Below are 12931 nucleotides of genomic sequence, written 5' to 3'. Positions count from 1 at the left end.
CCCAGGTTAAAGGGAGAGGGATGTACAGGGGGTGGATTTTTTCCTCTTGATGGGAGGAGTGCAATGCACATACAGGAAATGGGAAATTGTTGGACAGCCATCTTTGGAGATCATCTACCACATTCTAAGCACCATCAAATAAAAATTTATTTAAAGAAAGAGAAAAGCTTTCCTTATATAATAGGATGACAGATGTTTATTTGTTAACTCTGTCACCATAAGAAACAGATGTTAAATGATAGAAGAAATGGCAAGAAAAGTCTACTTCTACTTAGTGCTGTGATATTCAGAAATTGGGACAGAATACAACATGCTTCCTTTATTAATATTACTCAGTATCATAATTACTAAAAATTACTGAAAACACTACCCACTGCAGTACTAGTGAGAGTTACACTGCTACTCCAGACCTTTCCCAGCTTGGCTTGCTTGCAATAACAATCAGCCTTATCTTATTACAGTAAACACAGAGGCCCAGAAATTAGAACAGGCGCTATGTGAAGGAGTCAGAAAACATCCCCAAGATCCACAGATCAGATAGGAGTATCTATTACTGCATGGTAGCTGTGCTGATAGTTAGTACTTACACTGTTTTCCCCCCAGAAATTATTTAAGTCTCGTCATAGTATAGGTGTATTTGGAAAGAAAATGATGTTGTGATATATAAACTCCTAGTTTTGAGCAGCAATTCAAATGTACAATCAAAGCATAAAGTTACCATTTCCTCAATAACCTCCTCTTTCTTGGCCAGGAAATTGAAAGAAAAGTAGATCAAAACAAAGGCTATCAGAAGGGAGAAGAATAAGAAGAGTTGCATGAGGCCCCTTCTATACACTAAAATCCTAACTAGCCCAATAGCCTTTCTCTTTAAAAGGAACAACAGTAATGAGACTGTGGTGAGACAGTCTCTCCAATACTGAACTAGCCCCTTATACCAAGCAGTGAAGAAGCTGTCAGGTCACTGCTTCTCCACTACTCATTCACTCATTACCCAAATATTTATTAGGGCTTACATTGTGCCAGAACCTTCTAGCATCTTCGGATACATCAATGAGCAAAATAAGTACAGGTCCCTGCAAACATGAAGTTTACAATACAACAGAGAAAGACAATTAAAAAAAACTAAAAAAAAAAAAAAAAAAAAATAGAGGAAGATAAGGGGTATCTGGAGAGTTGGGCAGTTAGGCACGGTGCCATTTTAAATAGGGTGCTCAGGAAACAGGCCTCATTGGAAGAATGTCATTTGGGAAATGACATTAAGGGGTTGAGATAATTAGCAAGGAGGATACATAGGGGAAGAATATTGTAGGCAGAGGAAAGGGCGGGAACATTCCTGTGTATTGGGAAAAAGCTGAGGCCAGTAAAGGTAGAAGCAAGGAAAAGAGTAGCTAGAGAGAAAATCAGAGAAGTAACAGAGGTGAGATCATGCAGGATCTTCAAGCCACTGATTTACCTTGACTTTCTCTGAGTAGAAAGGGAGTCTTGAGCAAGGAGCAGGAAGATCTGACTGACTTTTTAACAAGATCCCTCTGGCTGCTCTGCTGGGTTTAGACCATTGAAGGGGGCAGGATGTGGGGGACAATGGTAGGAGGAGACAGGCAAGTTAAATTAGAATGCCATTATGGTTATCGAGATGAAAGTTGATGATGTTTTGAGTCAGAGTGGTAGAATGAAAGCGGTAGAATGTGAATGAAACATATGTATTTTGAAACTACAGCCAACAGCATTTCATAATGGATTGTATGTGGGATTTAAGTAAAAGAAAGGAGTAAAGGATTAAACCACTATTTCTGGTTTACTAACTGGAATGATGGAAGTGCCATTAAATGAGATAGAGAATACTGAGAATGAAACAGGTTTGGAAAGGGAGGGTTTCAGACAGGTCTGACATGAGATATCTGTTAGACATTCAAATAGAGAAGTCAGGTCAACAGCAGATACTGACATCTGTAGGTCAGGCTAGAGCTCTGAACAAGGGATATAAATTTGGGATCTGTTTGCATGTACTCAGTATATAAGGTATGAGACTGGATGCAATTGCCAAGGGAGTGAATGTGCTGAGACACTCCAACAATCAGAGGATAGGCAGAAAAGAGAGCTTCAGTTAACAAGACTGAGAAAAACAAGCCAGTGAATTAGGATTAAAACCACGGGCTTTTGATGTCCTAGAAACCATGTGAAGAAAAGATATCAAGGAAGAGGTTGTGAGCAACTGCATCATATGTGCTGAGAGGTCAAGTACAATGAAGACTGAGAATTGACCATTGAAAAACAAAAAAAATGTATTATTTTACAAGCATAGTGCCAAAATGCCCTGTGAGACAATATCTAATCATTCCTTAATAACCATATAGATTTAAAATTTTTAGTTCCATCTTGTTCCATTTAAGGTTAAGGGCAAAACCATTAAGTAAACTGATTTTCTGTCAGACCCGAGCGAAAATGTTATTTTTTGATTCCCAAAATCAACATGGCATGACCATAATGCCTTATGCTTAGTTACCTCAATAACAACATTTCCTACAGGGCACAATGCAGTCTGATAAAATCAGACCTAAGGTGCCAGTGCCCATCTGTTTGAAGTCTTCCAATCCCTAAGTCTTCCTTATCTACCAAAAATGGTCTGAGTAAAAGGAGAGAGAGGGAGAAAGCAAAAAGCTAACCATAATTTGTAAAAGCAACATCCCAAGGATTTAAAAAAAATCCACTGAGAAAAAATTTAAAACATCATCTTTATTTCTTACCTTTAAGTATCTTTTTCTTCTAAATTTTATAACATAGTGTTAAAAGTCAATATGAAGAATTGCATAATGAATAATATACTTTCAACAAAGAATTTTACCCACTCTCTCACATCCATGTGTTATATGGCAAGTAAAAACACACTGTTACAAATGTTACTGTTATATTAACAAGGCTATAAAGATGGACACTTAAAATGCTCTAGTAACTTGTTTTTTCCAGCATAGGAAAAAAAGAGAAAAAGAAGTAATGCAAAATGATAAACTCTCTAGTATTTTATGACATTTCCCTTGATGCCATTATTTTTTACAAAGCCATTTTACTATTTTCATTCATCTTTCAGCTACAAGAATAAAAAAGTGTTCATTACTCTACACATTAGAAATGTTTCTAAAGAAACTCAGTACACAAATGGAACTGTATTTTCCCTATGACTGAGATTATGATTTCATAGTTCTGCTCACACTGAAGCAAGATGCCTTTTAAAATTATCTCTAAAAAAAAAATCAATCAATAATGAGATATGCATTGAAGGTTAGTATATGTCAGACAGTGCTGCAAGCTGAATGACTCCTACTTACCAGGAGGTATGATCTCTGGGAGGTGATAAAAATATACAGACCTAAAAGGTAATGATAAAGAGCTGGGTAAGATTATTGCCAAGTAAGTAATACAGAAAATAAGTGTTGTGGAGCCTGAAGGCTACAAAAGATTGCTCCCAGGAGGTGTGGTCTAGACAGCTTTCAAAAGGCAGTGGGTCTCCCCCAGGGCTTCAGGAAAGGAGTAGGAATTTAAAGTAGAAGTCAAGGACAGGACATAGCATAGACAAAGGCACAAGGGTGGAGTTGTCCTGGGTCAGTGCTGGATAAGACTAGCTGAAGTAGAAAATATAAACTGAAACAGAATGTTTGAAAAGAGAGTGAATTTAATAGCTACATACCAAGAAATATGCCAGTGCCACCCCTGCTCTCCCTTGTTCTCTCCCCACCTCTACACCAACCCCTCCCCAGCCTTGAATTAACCACGACCTTTGAAGCCAAAGACACTTGAATGCCAACTGTATGTTTCCATGCCTGTATGACCTGTATGAGAAAGTTATTTAACTGTATGGACCTCAGTTTCCTTACCTATAAATGGTGATAATTATAGGCACTAAAAAGACAATTTTTCCAATAGTAATAAGAGTATCTAGTATTGTAATAGGCACCATGCTCAGATTATTTGCATTGTCTGATTTAATCCTTACAGCTATCCTTGGAAGGCATGTTATTCCCTTTATGCAGATGAGAAAATGAATAAGCAGGTCAAATTACTTGCCCCAAATCAGAGAGACAAAAATTGGCAAAGCCAAGAAAGATCAGAGATTTTGCTGACCCCAAAGTCCCCATCTTTAGCCATCTTGATACCCTAGAAATAATAAATGTAAAACATTAGTACAATGTTTGCAGATAAACTTATTATTCTTCTCCAAAATTCCATGAAGTAGTACTTGTTACTACTGTTGTTATTATGACAGATGAGAAAAATTAAAATCCAGGGATTTTATGTAATTTCCCTCCTGTGACTTGGCTAATAATTAACAAGACAAAAATAGATTGAAATCTGATTAACAAGATTTTTAAATTTCAATACAACATCACTGCAGTTTTTTGAATGTAGGAATAGAATCATCAAGACATTCCTTTGGGAGAGTTAACCTGTTTCATGAAGCTTTTACTCAATATTCCCCTAACAGAACCAAAACTTTCTGTATGGGGCTTTCTCTGTAGCCCATAAATACCTATAACACTGTATTGCATATATGAGACATATTTCTTCCTCTAGTCTAGACTATGATGAGTTCCTTAAGAGTAAAGTTCATTTACTACCTATCTTTGTATTTCCAAAGGTTAGCGCAGGTGCATCAAATTTAGTGCATACTCAAAAGCATTTGATGCATAAATGGACGATGGATAACACAGATCTAATAGATTCAAATGGAAGTACTTTGGAAGTCCACATGCCAGCTTCAGGGTCTCATGAACCCCACTGAAGTTTATATAAATGTGGACTGTACATGCTTAAGTGCATTTTCAAGGAAGAAGTTTCATAGTTCTCATCAGATTCTCAGAAAGGTACCAGACCCCCATAAATGTTAAGAGCCATCAGACTCAAGGTAGGGAAACTAGTTAAAAGTAATTGAATTTGTACAAAAAAAAAATGTATAAAGGACTAAACTAGTGCTATGGCAATAGATGCAGAAAGAATAATACAAAAACAAATAATATTTCATATATAAGCCCACAGAATTTGACATAAAAATCTAGTAGACATTAGGTTTATTGTTATACTGAATATAATAATCAGCCAAGCAGCATCTATCACATACTCTTCTCTCATAATTGTTTTTATGCCACTCACTAGTCTAATTGAAAACAAGTTACTCAAATGAAGGAGTCCTTGTAGTATACTTACATTACTCTGGTCTTGTAAACCAAAAATGGAGGACCCTCCTCCCCAGGATAATTTCAGGAAAGAAGTATCTCACTTCATGGCCAGCACCCAAGCTGAAAATCTACTTAAACCATTCCTTGAATTATCTATGTGGAGTGCAATAATCTTATTTTAACTGCTCTGTCAGCATTGAAAATAATCACAAAATTAATGCTATAACTGTGAACATTGTACATTCCTCTTGTCCACATGAACTAATATACTAACACCATATATGCTTAATCATACATTGCACATCTATGTATTATTATACATTAAATTTCTGCCCCCATAAATATCCAGTGGGGACAACTGTGAAGTGTCATTGTCTATGGTTTATTCCAGTAAGATGTGGTAGAGATATGACTGTTCCAACTACCTGGGTTCTTTCAGGACATATTTAGTGTCTAGAAATGTTAAATGCATGTACAGTTGACCCTTAAATAATGCGGAGGTTAGGGGTGCTGAACCCCTGCACAGTCAAAAATCCACATATAACTTTTGATTCCCCCGAAACTTAATTGCCTGCTATTGATTGGAAGTATTACAGATAAACAGTTGATTAACACATATTTTATTTTACATGTATTATATGGTATATTCTTACAATAAAGTAAGCTATAAAAAATAAGACGTTATTAAGAAAACCATAAAGAAGAGAAAATATATTTACTATTCATTAAGTGGAAGTGGATCATTATAAAGGTCTTCATCCTCATTGTCTTCACATTGAGTAGGCTGAGGAGGAGGAAAGAGAGGAGGGATTGTTCTTACTGTCTCAGGGCAGAGGCAGAAGAGGTGGAGGAAGTAGAATGAGAGGCAGAAGAGGCAGGTCCACTCACTGTAATGTTCATTTTTTTAAATCCGCATATAAACGTACCCACACAGTTCAAACTCTTCGTGTTGTTAAAGGGTCAACTGTATTTTATTCTACAAGCCTATGATGAAAGTACCCAGTCTTTTCTGCAAGTTTTATTGAACAAATGTTTATTGAATTCTGATATATGTGAAGAACTAGACACTAGAGATACAGATTTAAGGAGTGGGGATTTTCTCCCTTTCTGCTGGAAAACTGGAGGAATTTTACCTTAATAATAATAAGAAAGCCAGAATTTTTAAAATATATTTACTAAATCACTAATGTGATGGATATTGAATTACATAGTGACCTCTGGTAAGATTAAGAGTCTCTAGATGTTGTGAGATTGAGATAAGTCAAACTGTGTTCTTATATTGTTATTTTCCTCCCCTCTCCCAATATTTTTATAGAATTATATTAAATTATAAATAATATTCCATGAAAACTCAAAAAGGGCTTAAAAAAGGAAGGTTTTAGGAAAAAATAAAGGCCAGCTGACCTTAGTGCTGGTTGAAGATTTACAGTGATAACTGTATATAAATGTCAAGCTATAGAGTTTCTATCAGTAACTAGGTGCAGTATTTTTTGCTGTTTTTTCTCCAGGTAATTGTCAATGCAGCTGGACATCTGCTGCCGTAATTTATTTCTGGTTTTACATTAACTAAATTTAAGCATTCTGAAAGTGACCAAGCATGTTAAATGAATGCAAAAGAAATTATTTAAACACAAAGAGGGACATTTACAAAAATATTTAACACCTCTGTGGACAAAAAAAAAAAAAAAAATGAAAATGGAACATAACATGTACAGTTAAAACTACAGGCTTACTCTACCGTTAGTCCAGAAGCAGGCCCTAGTAACTTAGAGTTTTGATCTTGCATGACAATAGGGACTAAGTATTCTACTAGTGAGATGGTGTAACAAAGTCAGACTTATTGCTTAAAATTGGGGCTGCAGTGTTGCAACCCCCACAACTTGTTCTTGAAGAGGATCTAGTTTTATAAGAAGCTCTAGTCTAGACCCAGGTAAGAGGTGAAGCCAGCTGGGCTTCCAGGTCAGGTGGAGACTTGGAGAACTTTTCTGTCTAGCTAGAGGATTGTAAATGCACTAATCAGTAATCTGTAAAAATGTACCAATCAGCACTCTGTGTCTAAAGGATTGTAAATGCACATATCAGCACTCTGTAAAAACACACCAATCGGTACTCTGTGTCTAGCTAAAGGATTATAATGCACCAATCAGCTCTCTGTAAAATGGACCAATCAGCAGGATGTGGGTAGGGCCAAATAAGGGATTAAAAGCTGACCCCCCGGAGCCAGCAGCAGCAACCTGCTCAGGTCCCTTTCCACACTGTGCAAGCTTTGTTCTTTCACTCTTCACAATAAATCTTGCTGCTGCTCACTCTTTGGGTCTGCATCAACTTTAAGAGCTGTAACACTCGCCACGAAGGTCCGCAGCTTCATTCTTGAAGTCAGCAAGACCACAAACCCCCAGAAGGAAGAAACTCTGGACACATTTGAACATCTGAAGGAACAAACTCCAGACATACCATCTTTAATAGCTGTAACACTCACTGCAAGGGTCCGCAGCTTCGTTCTTGAAGTCAGCGAGACCAAGAACCCACCGGAAGGAATAAATTCCAGACATATTTTGGCAACCCAGATGGGACTATCACCAAGCAGTGAGTACCACTGGACCCCTTTCACTTGCTCTTCTGTCCTATTTTTCCTTAGAATTCGGGGGCTAAATACCGGGCACCTGTTAGCCAGTTAAAAGCAACTAGCATGGCCACCAGACTAAAGACACTGGTGTCAGGCTTTCTGGGAAAGGGCTCTCTAACAACCCCCAAGTCTTCGGAGTTGGGAGCATTGGTTTGCCTTCCGCTTTTCCTGTACTTCTGGGCTGAGCCGAGGGTCAACAGAGAGGAAAGCCATTCAGCTTCGAGGTCCCGACAACAAGTTGGTTGACCCTGTGGCCATGAGCAGAACTCACACAGTCACATCACCCAAGCAAGACTCACCCATCTGTCCCATCCTGACTCTTGCCTCCTGGGTCCTAATGCCTGTCAGACAAACTTCCTTTCGCCTCTCCTCTCTGAGGTTAGTCCTGCTTCTAAAAACAACTACCTGTCTCTGGTGCTTTTCTAGTTTCTCCTATAAGAATGATTTCTAGTATAAACTTCAGGACTCTGTTACTTTCTTTAGGCACCCAGGCTCACCAATCAGAAAGACATAATTTTTGCCCAAAGCCCCATCACAGGGGAAACTATCTGGAATTTTAGGATCCCTCCTCAGACTAGCAGGCCTAACAAAAGCTATTCCTGAAGCTAGCATATGGGGAACCTCAGAAATGATATCCTTCCTATTCAAGTGAGGACAAAAGGCGTCACTCTTCCAACCCTGGAGATCCCTTCCCTCCTTCAGGGTATGGCCCTCCACTTCATTTTTGGGGTGTAACATCTTTATAGGACAGCGGTAAAGTCCCAATACTAACAGGGGAATGCTTAGGACTCTAACAGATTTTTGAGAATGCATTGATAAAGGCCACTAAATCCAATTTTTATCGGTCTTCTCTGGGGTCTAGGAGGACAGGCAAGGTGCAGGTTTTTGAGAATGCATCAGTAATGGCCACTAAATCTGACATTCCTCTGTCCTCTTTGTGGTCTAGGAGGAAAACTAGTGTTTCTGCTGCTGCGTCTGTGAGCGCACCTATTCTGATCAGCAGGGTCCAGGGACTGTTGCGGGTTCTCGGGCAAGAGGTGTTTCTGCTGCTTCATTGGTGAGCGCAACTATTCCGATCAGCAGCATCCAGGGACCATTGTGGGTTCTTGGGCAGGGGTGAAACAAACCAAAACCGCAGGTGGTTTGTCTTTCAGATGGGAAACACTCAGGCATCAACAGGCTCACCCTTGAAATGCATCCTAAGCCATTGGGACCAATTTGACCCATAAACCCTGAAAAAAGAGGTGGCTCAATTTTTTTCTGTACTACGACTTGGCCCCAATATTCTCTCTCTGATGGGGAAAAATGGCCACCTGAGGGAAGTATAAATTACAATACTATCCTGCAGCTTGACCTTTTCTGTAAGAGGGAAGGCAAATGGAGTGAAATACCTTATGTGCAAGCTTTCTTTTCATTGAAGGAGAATACACAACTATGCAAAACTTGCAATTTACCTCTCACAGGAGGACCTCTCAGCTTAACCCCATATCCTAGCCTCCCTATAGCTCTCCTTCCTATTAATGATAAGCCTCCTCTCATCTCCCCCACCCAGAAGGAAGTAAGCAAAGAAATCTCCAAAGGACCACAAAAAACCCTGGACTATCGGTTATGTCCCCTTCAAGCTGTAGGGGGAGGGGAATTTGGCCCAACCTGGGTACATGTCCCTTTCTCCCTCTCTGATTTAGAGCAGATCAAGGCAGACCTGGAGAAGTTTTCAGATGATCCTGATAGGTACACAAATGTCCTACAGGGAATAGGGCAAACCTTCTATCTCACTTGGAGAGATGTCATGCTATTGTTAGATCAAAATCTGGCCTTTAATGAAAAGAATGTGGCTTTAGCTGCAGCCCTAGGGTTTGGAGATATCTGGTATCTTATTCAAATAAATGATACAATGACAGCCAAAGAAAGGGACAAATTCCCTAGTGATCAGCAAGCCATCCCCAGTATGGATCCCCATTGGGACTTCGACTCAGATTATGCGGACTGGAGTCATAAACATCTGTTAACCTGTCTTCTAGAAGGACTAGGAGAATTAGGGAAAAGCCCATGAATTATTCAATGATGTCTACCATAACTCAGGGAAAGGAAGAAAATCCTTCTGCCTTCCTCGAGCAGCTACAGGAGTCCTTAAGAAAATATACTCCCCTGTCACCTGACTCACTAGAGGATCAATTGATCCTAAAAGATAAGTTTATTACCCAACCAGCCACAGGTATAAGGAGAAAGCTCCAAAAGTGAGCCCTGGGCCCTGAAGAAAATCTGGAGGCATTATTAAATCTGGCAACCTCGGTGTTCTATAATAGGGACCAAGAGAAACAGGCCAAAATGGAAAAGTGAAATCAGAAAAAGGCCACAGCCTTAGTCATGGTCCTCAGACAATCAAATCTTGGTGGTTCAGAGAGGACAGAAAATGGAGCAGGCCAATCACCTTGTAGGGTTTGTTATCAGTGTGGTTTGCAAGGACACTTTTAAAAAGATTGTCCAGTGAGAAACAAGCTGCCCCCTCGCCCATGTCCACTATGCTGAGGCAATCATTGGAAGGCCCACTGCCCCAGAGGACAAAGGTTCTCTGGGCCAGAAGCCCCTAACCAGATGATCCAACAACAGGACTGAGGGTGCTGACGGCAAGCACCAGCTCACGTCATCACCTTCACTGAGGCCCAGGTACATTTAACCATTGAGGGCCAGGAAATTGCCTTCCTGCTGGACACTGGCATGGCTTACTCAGTGTTAATCTCCTGTCCCGGACAGCTATCCTCAAGGTCCATTACCATCCGAGGAATCTTGGGACAGCCTGTAACCAGGTATTTCTCCCACCTCCTCAGTTGTAATTGGGAGACTTTGCTATAGGTAGTATGTGTATCTAATCCTACATGCCCATGCTGCAATATGGAAAGAAAGGCAGTTCCTAACCTTTGGGGGAACCCCTGTTAAATATCAAAGGAAACCATGGAGTTATTGCATGTAGTGCAAAAACCCAAGGAGGTGGCAGTCTTACACTGCCAAAGTCATCAAAAGGGGAAGGATAAGGGAGAACAGCAGCATAAGTGGCTGGCAGAGGCAGGGAAAGACCAGCAGAAAGGAAAGAGAGAAAGAGAAAGAGAGAGTGAGAGGAAGAGACAGAGACAAAGAGGGAGTCAGAGAGGACAGAGAAGGAGAGAGAGGAAGAGACAGAAAGTCAAAGAAGGAAAGAGGAAGAGACAAAGAGGGAGAGAGAGAAAGAAAGAGACAAGAAGTCAGAAAGAGATGAAAGTAGTAAAACAGTGTACCCTATTCCTTTAAAAGCCAGGGTAAATTTAAAACCTCTAATCAATAACTGAAGGTCTTTTCCGTGACCCTATAACACTGCAATGCTACCTTGTTGTCAGTGTAAACGAAGCTGTAGCCCAAAAGCACTGAGGCCACTGACAACCCATAGCCTTCCTATCAAAAATCCTTAACCCAGCAGGTTTCCTAACACGGGATCTGAATCTTAATTAATTACCATATAAAGGTCTGACCAGACTGAGGAGGAACTCCCTTCTGGACAGGACTACAGATGGTTCCTCCTGGGTGATTAAGGGAAAAAGACACAATGGGTATTCAGTAAATGATAAGGAAACTTTTGTAGAAGCAGAGTTAGGAAAATAGCCTAATAATTGGTCTGCTCAAACGTGTGAGTTGTTTGCACTCAGCCAAATCTTAAAGTACTTACAGAATCAGGAAGGAGCCATCTATACCAATTCTAAGTTAATATGGGCTGAACAAGGTTTTATTAAAATAGCAAAGAAAAATTAAAATCACAAACTTAACAAGGTTTTGAACTAAAGAAAAGTTTGCTAAAAATTAACAGTGTAACATGCATTATCCTACTACCACACTCTCTCAAAGGATTTCTCAGACAGTTTGCAAGAAATAACAAATCTATCCAGTAAGGATAGTAACTACAATCCCAAATAGACTCTTTGGCAGCAATGACTCTCCAAAACCGCCGAGGAATAGACCTCCTCACTGCTGAGAAAGGAGGATTTTGCACCTTCTTAGTGGAAGAGTGCTGTTTTTACACTAACCAGTCAGGGATAGTACAAGATGCCACCTGGCATTTACAGGAAAAGGCTTCTGAAATCAGACAAAACCTTTCAAACTCTTATACCAACTTCTGGAGTTGGGCAACATGGCTTCTCCCCTTTCTAGGTCCCATGACAGCCATCTTGCTATTACTTGCCTTCGGGCCCTGTATTTTTAACCTCCTTGTCAAATTTGTTTCCTCCTCTAGGATCAAGGCCATCAAGGTACAGACGGTCTTACAAATGGACCCCCAAATGAGCTCAACTAACAACTTCTGCCTAGGACCCCTGGACCGACCTGCTGGCCCTTTCACTGGGCTAAAGAGTTCCCCTCTGGAGGACACTACAACTGCTGGCCCCTTCTTCACCCCTATCCAGCACGAAGTAGCTTGAGTGGTCATTGCCCAATTCCCAACAGCAGTTGGGGTGTCCTGTTTAAAGGAGGGATTGAGAGGTGAAGCCAGCTGGGCTTCTGGGTTGGGTGGGGACTCAGATAACTTTTCTGTCTAGCTAGAGAATTGTAAATGCACCAATCAGCGCTCTGTATGTAGCTAAAGGATTGCAAATGCACCAATCAGCACTCTGTAAAATGGAACAATCAGCAGGATGTGGGTGGGGCCAAATAAGGGAATAAAAGCTGGGCTCCTGAGCCAGCAGTGGCAACCCACTCGGGTCCCCTTCCATGCCGTGGAAGCTTTGTTCTTTTGCTCTTCACAATAAATCTTGCTGCTGCTCACTCTTTGGGTGCACACCAATTTTAAGAGCTGTAACACTCGCCGCAAAGGTCCATGGCTTCATTCTTGAAGTCAGCAAGACAATGAATCCACCGGATGGAATAAACTCCAAACACATCTGAACATCTGAAGGAACAAACTCCGGACACACCATCTTTAAGAGCTGTAACACTCACTGCAAGGGTCTGCGGCTTCATTCTTGAAGTCAGCAAGACCAAGAACCCACCAGAAGGAATAAATTCTGGACACACAGGGAGGCAGGAGGAGAATGGCACAACCTCATCAAAGTCAAGCCAAGCCTCTCTCTAATGCCAGTGGCTAGATTTGCACTATTGCTCCTGGACAGTAGCCCTC

At 40.4% G+C, this 12931-nt stretch overlaps 1 long non-coding RNA gene across 1 annotated transcript in view; it reads right to left on the bottom strand.

The window, feature by feature from the left end:
* LOC112424354 (uncharacterized) overlaps positions 1-12931 on the bottom strand; it is a 264332-nt gene that overhangs the window by 39951 nt on the left and 211450 nt on the right. The window contains exon 3 of the long non-coding RNA XR_011609908.1: positions 3324-3364. This is a non-coding gene — a long non-coding RNA (uncharacterized lncRNA). The remainder of the gene's footprint in view (positions 1-3323; positions 3365-12931) is intronic.

This window comes from Macaca nemestrina, chromosome 11, assembly GCF_043159975.1.
Source record: "Macaca nemestrina isolate mMacNem1 chromosome 11, mMacNem.hap1, whole genome shotgun sequence".
NCBI classification, from domain to species: domain Eukaryota; kingdom Metazoa; phylum Chordata; class Mammalia; order Primates; family Cercopithecidae; genus Macaca; species Macaca nemestrina.
This window is presented reverse-complemented; position numbering and strand designations above follow the sequence as displayed.